The sequence below is a fragment of the Mustela erminea genome, chromosome 2, assembly GCF_009829155.1.
Source record: "Mustela erminea isolate mMusErm1 chromosome 2, mMusErm1.Pri, whole genome shotgun sequence".
In the NCBI taxonomy this organism is placed as follows: Eukaryota; Metazoa; Chordata; class Mammalia; order Carnivora; family Mustelidae; genus Mustela; species Mustela erminea.
The window spans coordinates 122,525,603-122,540,767 of NC_045615.1; the positions used below are offsets into that span (position 1 = coordinate 122,525,603).

The 15,165-nt window shown below is 37.0% G+C and overlaps 1 protein-coding gene across 6 annotated transcripts in view; it reads left to right on the forward strand.

Annotated features, from left to right (window-relative positions):
- PCDH7 (protocadherin 7) overlaps positions 1-15,165 on the forward strand; it is a 415,361-nt gene that overhangs the window by 231,594 nt on the left and 168,602 nt on the right. Inside the window, exon 4 of one of the 6 annotated variants that reach the window (XM_032334050.1) lies at positions 1,375-1,386. The exons of the other annotated variants lie outside the window; for them this stretch is intronic. The gene's annotated coding sequence lies outside the window, so the exon portion shown is untranslated. Of the gene's footprint in view, positions 1-1,374; positions 1,387-15,165 lie in introns of those variants that run through there. 6 annotated transcript variants of the gene reach the window in all.

Genomic DNA, 15,165 nt, shown 5'->3' on the forward strand with positions numbered 1-15,165 from the left:
TTACGTCCTACAGATAATGATAGTTGGAACCCTTTTGGTATGACCACATTTTTTTCGATAATCTTCTAGAGCACTCTTACATGATGGTGACAAAAGAGATCTGGTGAAGAAGTTACAAGATAAATTTCATGCGAAATGTTACAGGAACAATCCTTATACATGCGATTGTTTATTTCTGGATAAAAGAAAATGAATCAAATGTAAAAAATGTTCAGCTACAAATAATTTGCAAATATGGATAAATAGAAAAATATAAAAATAAGACTGAAAATTAGGTGAGAAATGTTAATTCTGTGATAGCAGTTAATTAACATGTCATTTATATTTCTTTCATCTCATTTTCTGTCCTTGGATTTACTGTATGTTATTGATGCAGATCAACTTTGGCTGCTAAGGTAGCCTCAGTTATAGTCACATGATTTTATACAATATAAAGTGAGAAAAATCACAGTTGGACTATAAATAAAACTGATAATATCTCTACTGAGTTGAGGAAAAGGGAAATAAAATTTATGTTTAAAATGTATTAATATGAGTAAATTGAGTTAGCTCCCTTTTTATATTTGGAATTTTAAAAATTAGAGTTGATTCCATTAAAGAAATGACTAAAATATAAGAGTTAAGAAAAAAGGAGGCAGAGTTGTGATTTGACATTGAAATGAAAATACATGGGTCTATAGGTTTTCTAGGTTTACTATTTTATCTTTCAACAGATCTTCTCTTGCCAAATGAATAGACACTTACTAGGTCTTTTATGGGACCATTTATAAAATACTTGTATTCTTTTTTTTTTTTTTTTTAACATTTTATTTATTTGACAGAGAAAGACACAGTAAGAGAGGGAACACAAGCGGGGGGAGTGGGAGAAGGAAAAGCAGGCTTCCTGCAGAGCAGGGAGCCCGATGTGAGGCTCCATCCCAGGACCCTGAGATCATAACCTGAGCTGAAGGCAGATGCTTAACAACTGAGCCATCCAGGTGCCCCAATATTTGCTATATTCTTAACCCACTGAGCCACCCAGGTGCCCTATTTGCTATATTCTTAATGAAACTTTTAAATTAATGTGTTTTCATTCTTATTCTATCTTATTCAAAAATGATTTAATGGGGCTTAAAAAATATGAAATCTTGACAATTAGTCATAGTTTCATTATGATTGAAGCATATCTAAGTCTACCAAAAATGCAGCCCTCTTTTTCCCAGTGTACTGTTCTTATTTGAAAATTAATTCTGGTGATTGCTCACCACCTAAGAGTGCTGTCAACTGATGCTGAAATGTACCGCACAGCTACTATAAACCTTATCTCTTGGTCTCCTTACCTGATACCATTTCATTGTTTTTACTGCCATCTTTCAGTTGCAAAAAAGGACCAAGTCAACTCACCTGTCCTAGCAGATATATACAGGATGTCTGCTGCTACTTTGGTCAAATAGAACATGCCCAGAGGGTTTCAAATTTTGTCTCAATGGCCTTAAAGCATTTCCTCTGACCTAACTAATCTCCTTCACTCACCTCTGTACCCACAAAGTAATCTGTTTTCCAGGGTTGGTAATCTGCCTCTTCCTCTCCTCAGTCAGCACTCACATTTATCTGGTGCCAGGAACAACAGAATTCAGTTGAAAAAGTGCACACTGGTTTTTGAACAACTTGATTTGGTCTTGGAGGAAACAAATTATTTGAGCTGAATTCCTTCTTCTATGTGAAAGACTCTTAGGATCCTAGAACAGGGATATCTACGGTTTTAACAAATGTTTAGTAAACAGATGTCTCTCTAATTGATAGAATTTGAGTAAGTATGACAAAATGATAGGGAAATTTCTGGCATTGGGTTGGTTATAGCACCAGAGATTCATGCCAAGGGACATCAGCTAGACTTTTTCAGGTTGTACAACCTAAGTCATTGCTTTCTTAAATTATTAGCTTTCAGGTTCTTACAAATCTGCAAGGTGTGTGTGTGTGTGTGTGTGTGTGTGTGTGTGCACATGTCTGTGCACTTATGCATGTATGTTTCCAAGGGAGGTAGAAAGGTGATCAATTAAGTCATTCTGTGTAAGTGAGAGTAAGAGCCTTGAGATTGCACTGAGAGTCTTGACTTCATATTAGTACTCCTCTCAGTAGCTGTGCCACTTGTGTATTATTTCTGCTCCAGTAACAACAGCTCAGCTGGGCTTCCGCCATGCAGGTCATAAACGTGCAGACCAAATTGTATTGTCGTCAGTGTTCTAATCAACAAGGTCCTCTTACTTACATTTCTGGTATTTACCAATCATGGGAAGTGGGAAAGTGGGATATATTAACAGCTATTGTCAGGGTGAGCTGACACAAGGAAGAAGTAAGCCATTGGTCCACTACTGAAACCATCCTATGAAACTCAAACCTTGGCTAACAACGGTAGCTAAAATCAAGAATATCTGATAGGGGCTGACTAATAGATTCCTCTGGCTTCTGGTGTAAATCTGGTCAATCAAAAATAAGGCTTCAGAGTATAAAATACCATGCCATAGCCATATGTTGATTAAGTATATGCTTCGAGGCTGAAAATTCATTGAAGATTTCATGTTCCTTTCTAAATTTGCTGAGTTTCTTTTCCTAGATAATATCATTTTGTTGCTTTATGTAGTAGAGTACCTGTCAATATTTGAGATTCCTAAATTGTGAAGATGTTTTCTCAGTTTTTGATAATTGTTTAAGGCCAAAAAATACATTTGTATTGTTACAACATGATATGCCTTTACAAATATGGTGGTAATTAAGTTCATCTAACAATGAATGATAGTATAAAGTACTTCCTTTAGGCCCAATCTGTGCTTTGTGCTAGACTGAATTCATAGGATTCACCCTGTTGCTTGTATTATTTTCCTCCTCTTTTTTTTTTTTATTTTTCTGTTTCTTTCAAAAGGAGTGTCTGGATATTCCTGCGTTTTTTACAGTTCATAGATGGTAAAACAGTATAGACAGTGCATTTTAGAATTTATGATACTTGCCAAATCTGACTGGAATGTCAGAAAAGAGTGAAAGAAGAAACAGCACAACTAAGCAAGTTACCCCTTCTTCTCATTTCCAGAGTAATTTTTTAGGCCTAGGGAAATTTTGACATGAGTGAAAACCTCTCTCAACTCTGCAAACCAGACTTAATTCAGAAGATCACTCTGAGTCTTATGGATTATGACAGTTTCAGAGGGGCCATATTTTTACATGGATAAACCACTGCAGGACAATTTTGGAAATATATTAGACACAAACATATTATCTCTCCATCTCAAACATATATGTCTCCTCTTGCTGTCTTGATGGATCTTCAGTAAATGCCTGTATTTGGGGTTTATAAGAAATATTCCATTCTCAACGAACATTAAATTGTGCATTATCTTCTTCCAATAACAGTGTAACACAGAGTCTACCCTGTAATTCAGAGTTCATTTTCTTTGGGGAACGTCTCATTCACTGCTTTAGCTTAGCCATAGGGGAAATGACAGAGCATATTAAGCTCCTTCAGTAGCAATAGTTATATTTATTTGGGGACTTATTGCATTTCATTTTTCATATCTTTGCATAGAAGAACCTCAAATGTACTTTTTTTTTTTTCTTACCTCCCTGGGGTAGGCAGAAGTAGCAGCAGAAGATGTGTCATTTCAGAGCTGGACAACAAAAGAGGCAGTACTAGGAGCCCTAGACTACCATAGGCCAAAGTGGCATTATTCCATCTGTAGTCTATTTATTCCCACAACTCAGGCAGTAACTTGGAAGGCCTTTCTCTTTTTCACATTTTAAATGAACTGCTGCTAAGGCTTTGTTTTGTTTCATTTCTTAATGTGATTCCCACTGATGGAGAGCAATGGGGCACTTTTCATCACATTGCCTAAAATTCCCTTTCAGGGAAAGTGAGAGATATTTAGAGTTATTGCTTTAAGTTTTGCTTGAGCACTTATTTTTTAATTCATGTTCATGCCACAAAGGACTTGAGGCATTCTCCAGAATCCATAAGAAATATGTTAATTAGCTTATATTCAGTTATTTTAAATTTAACAACTCTTTGTTTCTCTTGGCTGGTTTTCTAATACAATTTGCAATACTTGTGTGGTATACTTAGTAGGTGATCTATAAGGTACAGGCACTTATATTTTAATTAAATATGATTCTATGTGCAAAAATAAAATACAATAGGTACTTTGTGCAATGTAAATTCGTGTTCGAGGATCCTGACTCATATTGGGAAATAAGTAATTTAGATCAACAAAAGCACGCAGGTATGTGAATTAGTTCAATAATCTGTATTTCCATAGTTCTAGTTATATAAAATGACATCCTTAAAATTAATGGTTAGTTTTTGGGAAAAAACATGATAGTTAATGTTTCTAGCCTTTTCAAAGTGCAATGAATTACTCTTATCAAAATAATTTTATTTTAAATATGTTTGGCAGAGTGTTTTATCAATCCTCTCTTTTTTCCTGAAGCTATTACCTCTCTAGATCACATAAGATATCAAATCACCTTTCCCCAATCATGTAAAACCAAAGATCTTCAAAATTCTAAGCATTTACCCTTCTTGAGTGATATTACCTCATGCTGTTGAATCTTCTTATGCAGATTAGATTTCTTCCTCATTCTACACCAACCCTGAAAGAAATTTAAAAAAAAGAAAGTGCAAAACTTGCCAGCTGGAGATAGCCATGTTAAATATTTTGCCCTTTTGTGTTCTTTCATCTGTATCCTTCCATCAAAAACAAAATAATCTTTGAGGTTTTATGGAACTTCAAGAATAAATATTTTAAAAAGAGAAAAAAGTAATTTTATCCTAAGTTCAGAAACAGCCAGAGACAAATTATAATGGATAATCTTCAGGCAATATCCAGACAGGATGACCATTTTCATCCAAAAGTATTTGTATGGAGTGAAAATGCATTTTCCCCCTGGAATCTTTCAAGGCAATTAATTTTCAGTGCACACAGATGATTTACGTGGATAACCTGGCCATGTTAAGCGTGTACATGGTCCCTGACCATCAACATTATAATTCATCAGACTTTCCAGAGCAAGAGCTGTTTTAATCAAAGGATTTTCATTGCAGATCCCTGACTAGGATGTCAGAGCTTAGGAGATACTTTCTAAGTAATTGTAAAGCAGTGTTCTCAATCAGCATATATTATTGCAGAGCGAGAATTACACTGTCAGAATGTCTATTGAAGATACACCTCGGTCATTTGAACTTTGAGTCATATGTACTTCAATATCTCTACTGGATTAAAAGCATGTTACATCCTTCTCCTTTTATAATGGTGATTAGGACAAAAATGCACTCTTCTGAGTGCTCAAGTTACTCACCGAAGATAGTTTTTGTTGTTTTTGTGACAGGATTTTGTATCCATGAAGTGTTTCATGACTGTTTTAATGGTAGCCATCAAATGTAGAGTAATTACTCTCAAAGCACGGGGAACCTAAAGTCCTCTTTGGATAGGAGAGTAAAGGAAAATAAGCAGTATTTCAGCTTGGTTTGGTCTTTCATTCCTTTTTGGTGTTTTGAGAAGAGTGGGATATGGATTGAATAGGCAGGTTTTTGTTTTTGTTGTTGTTTTGTCTCCAACTTTCAAGAGAAACTAGAAGAAATCACCCATAGAATCCCCATCAACTTTCTCCCAGTGCCTCCATATTTTTAGTAGTTGAGAAAGAAGGGGAGGTATCCTATGCTGAGTCTTGACCATGTTGCTAATAGGGAGCAAAATGTCTTCTGAGATCATGCATCAAATTAGTGTTAAAGCTGAAATAAAAGTCCAGGTTATCAAAATTGCTTTCAAGGGCAAAATCCTGTTATTCCTATGAGAACATCATTTAGTAAGAAGAGCACCAAAATGGGAACTAAGAACACCAAGAACCTCCACTTTAATTCTTCTTAGGAAATAAACCAAGGCAATTTATCAGCCTCTTTATCCCTCAATTTCCATATTGTGAAATTATGGAATTGGGCTAAAGACTTGTAAAATCCATCTAGTTTTAAATTTCATACTTTTCTATGTGCTGTATATTTTTAAATTAACTAATTAAATAAAGTGTGGGTATTTAAAGTGGAAACAATATATCATAAAAATTATAATAATTTTAAAGCTGCTTTAAATCCATATAAGGATTGTGACTAAGAAAGATATTGAACTGCAAGAAGAGAAAGCAATGACTGACATTACTAGAAGGAAAAAAAAATCTAAGTCACAAACACAATTGATTTTTAGCTTCTTGCTTTTTTGGTTTTGTTTGAGTTGTAATTTCAGACTGTACTTTCAAAACTAATCATAGAGGGGCTTAATAGTTGGCAATAGATATTTTCTAAAATTGGGCCAAATATAATTTCCTGAACATTTACAATCTAACAATTCTTATAGTTTATGTTATTCTCTTCAATGGCCAGTCTGCATAGGATATCTTTCGAACTTAGCTTTCTCTGTGTTTAAAATTATGGTTTATGCTTTTGCAAGAAAACTACATACAGTCGTGTTGACATTTACAAGATCCTAGCAGTATTCTTCATTTCTTCTCGCTCCTACACACACACACACACACACACGCACACACAAACACACAATGTAAACAGTTTAACAATTACATTAAAAATAAGTAATTAATAAGTATTAGCCTTCAGAACCAAATATTTTCTCCCAAGCCCAAGAATCAAAGAATTCAAGCAATGAAGTATCAGTACCCTCTGAGTTTAAACCTTTAGTGTCTAATCTATAGGACTCTCCCCACTGGAAGCCCATTGTTGCAGATTTTGTCCTGGAATCTATTAAAGTGAATTAAATCTATTAATCTATTAAAGTGAAATAAAATACAGCACAGCTGTATTTTATACATACTTTCTGCAAACCCCAGATCAGAGCTCAGATGAGCTTTGGTCTATGTGCCTGACTCATGCACTAGACCGAGAACCTTGGGAGTACAGAGACTCTGTCTCCTTCATTCACAACTCATTCTAACACTTAGAGGGTCCCCAAAAGTCCCAATATACATTTGAGGAATGGATGCATTTCCTTGATTTTATTAGAAATATGCCTTAGAAACCAAATATAACACACAAGAGAACACTATTGTCTATAAAGTCTTCACTGTTCCTCTTTGACTTTGTTTTGCAAATATTTTTTGAGTGGACACCAGGTTCCAAGTATCATTTAGCCTCCCGGGGGGGGGGGCGGGATACACACACACACACACACACACACACACACACACAGTGTGTGTGCAAATTCAGGATTCAAAGGCAAGAAGGACATAAAAATTGTTAATATAAAAAATGTGATCATAAATGTATAAAAATGGATATTATGGTGGAGTAAAAAAAGTGGTAGGTTTGGAGACGTTTTGATGGGAGAATACATGAACATAATCTTTTTTGCTTCTTTCCTACTTTAATCTCTGAAAATAACCCCTGCACTTCACGCTTTTCACCCTGCATCTTCTATTCACATACTTATGTATACCTTTTTTCCACAAAGAATCATTAATTGTTTTTTAATCAGGGATTTTGAAAGAATAGTTATTTTCAATGTTTAGTAAAAAATTGCCTAACAATTATGAATGTTTATGTCTCTATGTGAACAGGAATGTCACCTGGGTTAAAATGATTCTCATTAAATGTGGTAAAACTGAAAATGGCTGTGAGAGTCTACAGTGACACAAGACAACTCCAAGTTTTTCAAGCCTGCATGGGCTTGTATACCTCTGTGTTTCCTTTGCCCTGATACAGTGTTTCTCTTTGTTTCTTTATGGACAATTCTTATTCATAAGTTAATGTCCACAAATATTATCTGTTGCCACAAACTTATGTAACAGCTCCAGGATCCTGCATAAAGTGATAATCTCTCCTTCTCTTTACAACATTCGGTATGCATCTCGGTCAGAGAATATTTACTGAGAGCCTGTTTTGTTTAAAGCACTGTGCCAGGAACAAAGAGTCATTTCAGCCCCACAGACAGGGCTGTTTTAGGTCAGAATGCAGAGCATAGACTTGCTGGTTATTTACGGCCAGTGTCCATTCTGAATGCCCCATGCCCTCACTTTACCAGTTTGTTAAATATTTTGAATGTCGCCCTGATACAATGCATAAAGAATCCCTGGACGTTTTCGGACATGCCGTTCATGCTTTTTTCCTTGAAGCTCTGGGTGGCACCTAAGTGGCAAATTCCTAGATAAGAAAGAAGCTTGGTTTTGTTTCACTTTTTTTTTTTTTTTTTTCCCCTTCAGAGATTCCCCAGACGAGTGTCAATTCCTATACTGTGAATCCTTCAGGAATGAAGGACACTTTGGAAAAGCAATTTAGGAAATATGTTGACAAGCCCAAAGAAAACAGTGTGGGTACCTAGACCTAGAATCTTCAGTGCAGACTGACATACTGAAAAATGGAGTGATAGAGAAGCTCATCCAATTTTGCAAGCCATTTCCTAAGCCTTGTCTTTAAGGGCATAAGTGACTTTTGAGTCTCAAAGATCCAAGACTGCTTGGGAAGAAAGCTGGGTGAAGAGAATAAGTTAGAGTAAGAGAAAGGAGACCGAGACAGAGAAGAAATACCTGTAGTTAAAAACTCTGAAATAGATGCTTTTCTTGTATGTTATCTCTCACCAACGTGTGTGGAACAAAATTCAAAGTTTTTGTTCTCCAGCCTTAAAGAGCAGTAGTCGCTAAAATTATAGCCATTAGACTCAAACAGACTCATGTTCCTATCTCATCTTCTGTGCTTCCAAGCTGAGTGTCCTTAAGACACTTAAGGGACTGTCCTGAGCCTCTCTTTCCACAGATAGTTTTTGCAAGAATTAAAGAGATAACTACTGATTATGTATCACCTCCTCTGTTCTGGACTTTGCACTTGGAGTTATGTTAATTAACTGAGTCATCACAACAATGGTATTATCTTCATTTTACACAGAAGGAAACTGAGGCTTAGAGTTCTTCACTTTGCCTCATTCACCTGTCAAATATTTTCACCCGGGTGAGGGGGTCAGACTGGAGTCTGAGCCCCCTTGTACTGTGCTCGCTGCTGTGTCCCACACATGTCACCCACGTAGGACTTGACACATAGTCAGAGCTGTATAAATAGGGTTTTATTAATAACAATTTTGAAATAGACTGAATATGCTCCAGACAATTTGTTGTAAATTACACACACAGAAGTGTGACAAAGTGGTAGTTAGACTTTTTTCCTGGCACAACTAATACTTCATATGAGTTGAATGATACCTTTTAAGTGCCATTTCCCCCCGCTTCTATTGCTTTTTAGAAGATGAGGAGAAAGTATTGTTGTCTTTACAACTTCTAGGTATCCCAGGCAATCAATACTGGTTTACAAAAACGTATTGCTAACTATTAACTCTATTTGTCAAGTGGAAGAGGGATTTAGTACATTCTCTATAGCTACAGAGCACTATACAAGAGAGTGTTGTTGTAGTATAAAGTATTAAAAGTTCAGGTTTTCAAATGCTGTTCTGTGAAGTAGTGAAAATCCCTTAATCTCCCTAAGCCTCAGGTTCCTCATATGTAAAGTGTTGAGTAGGTTCAAACACAAATGACACTTCTAGCTGTAAGGTCAGTGGTCCTATAGTTTGGTAGGTGAAGTCCTGGGAAGAAATAACACAGACTCCTCATTAGGATAATTCAGGTTATCCAAATATAGAATCATCTACTTTTTAAAGTTATCAGATCCATGTTATTAGAAATACTTAAAAGATCTCCTGCTAGAGCTGATTTAGAAGGTACAACTGTGTTGAGTTGAAAGGTGAACTATATTAGCTCTTAAAGAAAGTTTGCTTCCGAGTTTCTTAACTTTCTTTTGTAAACTAAATGCATATATGGTCAGAGAACGCTTCTGAAAGGACTAGTCGAGGTGATATTCAGGTTTCTTAATCCAAGGAAACAAAACAAAACAAAACAAAACAAAACGTTTCCAAGTAAACTGGAAACCAAGGCTCTCATTACTCTGCAAATTCTGGCAGCAAAGCAATAAGAAAATAAACCTAAACACCTGCTGTGTGTTTATGTAAATCAAGTTTAAACAGGATTATTTCTCTAAAATGTCCCAGGTAATTGTGACTCAGTAATTCCAGCTTTATCAGTAACTACCGTCAATTTGATCAGTGTTTCTTAAAATGTAGTCCTTGGGCCATCTGTACCAGAACCACTTTATTAAAATTTTAGATCCTTGGGCCCCCCCAAAATTTTGAATCAGAATCTCTCTCTCTCACCCCCTCTGTCTCTCTCTTTGCTGAAACAGATATCCTTGTCAGTTATTTTCAAATATTTTTGACCAAGATGTATGACAAGTGGTAATATCTCCTTTTAGTTATGGTCTAGTAATGGCCCCATGAACAATTATTTCTCCATTAAAATGGTAAGCTACAAAGTACATCTGGCTAGTAAAATATTGAAGTGACTTTATTTATAATTTGCTTTACATTTATGGAAAATCTAAGAAGCCCCAGTTTCTGTGATTATACATGTTCTTCATATCACTTTTTTAAGATAACTAAAATAATTCTTTGTCAGAATTCTTATTATGGAAATGAGAAGTGTTCCAATTTTTCTTTATCTGAATACCAATATTTCATTTGCAGTTGCTAAAATTTGTAGTCTATTATGGCAATTTAACATAGAGTTTCTTTTTTTTTTTTTCAGTAATAGATATATTTTATTTATTTATTTATTTATTTATTTATTATTATTATTATTATTTTTTTTAATTTCCAGCATAACAGTATTCATTATTTTTGCACAACACCCCGTGCTCCATGCAATCCGTGCCCTCTATAATACCCACCACCTGGTACCCCAACCTCCCACCCCCCGTCCCTTCAAAACCCTCAGATTGTTTTTCAGAGTCCATAGTCTCTCATGGTTCACCTCCCCTTCCAATTTCCCCCAACTCCCTTCTCCACTCTAAGTCCCCATGTCCTCCATGCTATTTGTTATGCTCCACAAATAAGTGAAACCATATGATAATTGACTCTCTCTGCTTGACTTATTTCACTCAGCATAATCTCTTCCAGTCCCGTCCATGTTGCTACAAAAGTTTCTTTTGATACAAGTCAGTCAGCTGACTTGGTACAGTTAGCTTTTAATTTTATGGGCATATCTGAGAGATATTGTGGGTTGGGTTCCAGACCACTGCAATAAAGCAAGTCAAATGAACTTTTCTTGACTTCCTAGTACATAAAAAAGTATGTTTACACTCTAGACTAATAAGTGTGTAATAGCATTATGTCTAAAAACAATGTACATACCTTAATTTAAAAATTCTTTATTGTTAAAAAAATGCTAACCATTTCTGAGCTTTTAGCAAGTCATTACCTTTTGGGTTTGGGGGGGTCTTAGATGCTGATGGCTGCTGACTGATCAGGGTAGTGGTTGCTGAAATCTGGGGTGGCTGTGGCAATTTCTTAAAGTAAAGACAACAATGAAATCTGCCACATCATTTGACTCTTTCATGAAAATTTTCTTTCGATAGCATTTCGCCCATAGTAGAACTTTTTTTTCGTAATTGGGCTCAGTCCTCTCAAAACCTATCCTTGCGTTATCAATTAAGTTTATGTCATATTCTGAATCTTCTGTTGTCATTTCAATAATCTTTTCTGCATCATCACCCAGGATAGATGCCATCTCAGCTGCTTTCTTTGCTCATCCATAAGAAGAAGCACCTCAGGGCGCCTGGGTGGCTCAGTGGGTTAAAGCCTCTGCCTTCAGCTTAGGTCATGCTCTCAGGGTCCTGGGATCAATCCCCGCATTGGGTTCTCTGCTCAGTTGGGAGCTTGCTTCCCCCACCCCCTCTGCCTGCCTCTCTGCCTACTTGTGATCTCTGTCAAGTAAATAAATAAAATTAAGAAGAAGAAGAAGAAGAAGAAGAAGAGGAAGAGGCACCTAATCTGTTGAAGTAGTATCATAAGAGGGCAGCCATACAATCCCGTCTTCAGGCTCCACTTCTTATTCCAATTCTCTTGCTGTTTCCACTACGGCTGCAGTCACTTCCTCCACTGAAGTCTTGAATCCCTCAACGTCATCCATGAGGTTTAGAATCAACTTCTTCCAAACTCTTGTTAATGCTGATGTTTTGAACTTCTCCCGTGAATCATGAATGTTCTTAATGGTATCTAAAGTGATGAATTCTTTCCAGAAAGTTTTCAATTTCCTTTGCTCAGATCTACCGGAGGAATTACTACCTGCATCAGCTATAGCTATAAAAGATATTTCTTAAATAATAAGACTGGAAACCGAAAATTATTCTTAGATCCATGGCTACAGAATGGATTTTGTGTTTGTTACCAAGAAAACAACATTAGTCTCACCCATTTGCCTCAGAGCTTCAGGTGACCAGATGCATTGTCCATGAGCAATAGCATTTTCAAAGGAATCATTCCCCCCCCCACCCCAAGCAGTGCATCTCAATAGTGGGCTTAAAATATTCAGTAAACCACGCTGTAAATACATGTGTTGTCATCTAGGCTTTGTTGTTCTATTCGTGGAGCAAAGGCAAAGTAGATTTAGCATCATTCTCAAGGGCTCTAAGATTTTCAGAATGGTAAATGAACATTGCCTTCAACTTAAAGTCATCAGCTGCATTAGCCCTAACAAGAGGGTCAACCTGCCTTGAAGCGAGGCATTAACTTCTCTAGCTATGCAAGTCCTAGACGAAAACATCCAGTAGGAGTTTGTTTCATCTACATTGAAATCTCTGGTTTAGGGTGGCCCCCTTGTGAATGACCTTGGCTAGATCTTCTGCAGCTTCTCCATCAGCACTTGCTGTTTCACCTGGCCCTTTCATATTCTAGAGACAGCTTCTTCTCTGAAACCTCATGAACCAACCTCTGTAGGGTCAGACTTTTCTTCTGCAGCTTCTTCACCTTTCTCAGCCTTCACAGAATTGAAGAGAGTTAGGGCCTTGTTCTGGATTGGGCTTTGGCTTAAAGGAATGTTGTGTCTGATTTGATCCATCCAGGCTACTCAGATTGTCTCCATATCAGCAATAAGGCTGTTTTGCTTTCTTATCATTTGTGTGTTCAGTGGAGTAGCACTTTTAATTTTCTTCAAGAGCTTTTCCTTTGCATTTACAACTCGGTTAACTGGTCAAGAGGCCTAGCTTTCTACCTACCTTGGCCCTCAACATGTCTCCCTTACTGAGCTTAATCATTCTAGCTTTTGATTTAAAGTGAGCGATGTACAACTCTTCCTTCTTCCTTTCACTTGAATACTTAGAAACCATCTTAGGGTTATTAACTAGACTAATTTCCATATGGTTGCCTTTTGGGGAGTGGGGAGGCCTGAGAAGAGGGAGAAGGACAGGGAGACAGCCTATTAATCGGAATACACGCATCTATTGATTACTTTCACCATCTTACATAGACATGGTTCATAGTGCCCCCAAAACAATCAGAGCAGTAACATCAAAGATCACTGATCACAGATCAACATAAAAAATTTGATAAATATGTAAAAGTTTGAAATATCGCAAGAATTACCAGAATGTGACACAGAGACATGAAGTAAGCAATGCTGTTGGAAGAATGGCACCAATAAACTTGCTTAATGCAGGGTTGTCACAAACCCTTAATTCGTAAAAAAAATTCAGTACCTGTGAAATGCAATAAAGAGAAGCACAAGAAAACAAGGCATGCCTGCATTTGTTTTGTTTGGGTATTTTTTATGCTTTGTGTGTAGGTTTCTCACCCACTTCCCCCCCCTCCCCCGCCCAGGCTATTTCCATTCTAAGTCTCTCCCACAGTTACAACGGTGACTCTAAGTGGTAAACATCGGGAGGCCCCTGCTATCTAGAAAATAAAGAAATTGAACGTGACCTATCAAAGACCCTCCCAAACGTAAAAGTCAGGGACTCCGTTCATGAGGTAGGTGTATTCAATAGATCTTCCAAGGAGCATATGACTCTTACAAGAATGAGGTAATCAAAACTATTATAATGCCCAACCTATTTTTAATGTAGTTGTCCTCTACAGCACAAATTATCTCCAAAACTCGATTACACTTCCCAGATTTTATTTTGCTTATAAAATCACTGGCCTCACCCACAGCATCCCACACCCAAAGCCTTATACCACCTAGCGTGACATATAATTACTTAGGCACAATCAGGCCTGGCCTATCTCATCTGTGCTCCACCCCACCACACCCCATGGAGTCAGACTCACTGGACAGCTTAAACTCACACTCTTCAGATGAACTGATTCTAAAATGTGCCTCTCACCGCCTTGTCTGCCATCGTGTGTATTTCCTCCTAATATAGACTGTTTCATTCTTACAAATATTTCTTGAACACTTGCTAGATGAGAAATCAATACTCAATGTTACTAAGAAATGTGAGGAAATGATAGATAATTCTGCTGGCCTCTCAAAAGATGACATGATTGAGAAAATAAGACATGCAGAAACAAATTCCCTAAAATACATAGGAATGCACTGTGGGACATAGACGAAACTCATAGTAAAATTGCTATGAAGTGGCCAAATGTATAATAGGGACAAAAATCAAAATTAAGGGGCGCCTGGGTGCTCAGTGGGTTAAGCCGCTGCCTTCGGCTCAGGTCATGATCTCAGGGTCCTGGGATCGAGTCCCACATCTGGCTCTCTGCTCAGCAGGGGGTCTGCTTCCCTTCCTCTCTCTCTGCCTGCCTCTCTGCCTACTTATGATCTCTCTCTCTGTCAAATAAATAAATAAAATCTTTTAAAAAAAATCAAAATTAAAAAGGATGGCAGGAGTACAGAGAGATGATGGGAAATGCCATAACCAGCCTGGAGTTCCAAAATGAATGGTTATTGTGTTTAATGGAAGGTACTCCAAAAGTGAGCATATACAGAGTTTGGGAAATGCTGTGATGTGCTTGGGAACAAGAGGGGAGATTGATTGGTTTGGTGAGAGTATTATATGGGTAAATGAGTTTGGTTAAATGTGTTAGGATTAAAACACAGACCTCGTCACAGATAGATCAAGAGGTTTAACTTTGAGTCTGTTGAAGGATTGCCTGCAGTTCTCAAAGAGAAAACTACCTTACTGGAATTTTAGGCAGATTGTTTTAGTAGCCTTGCCAAAAGAAAAAAAAAAAATCATAATTGAGACTCAAGGAAGGAGATAAAAAGTTGAAGTCACTAAATGAGAGAACAGTGGTGGTAATGGCAGCAGAGTATTGGGCA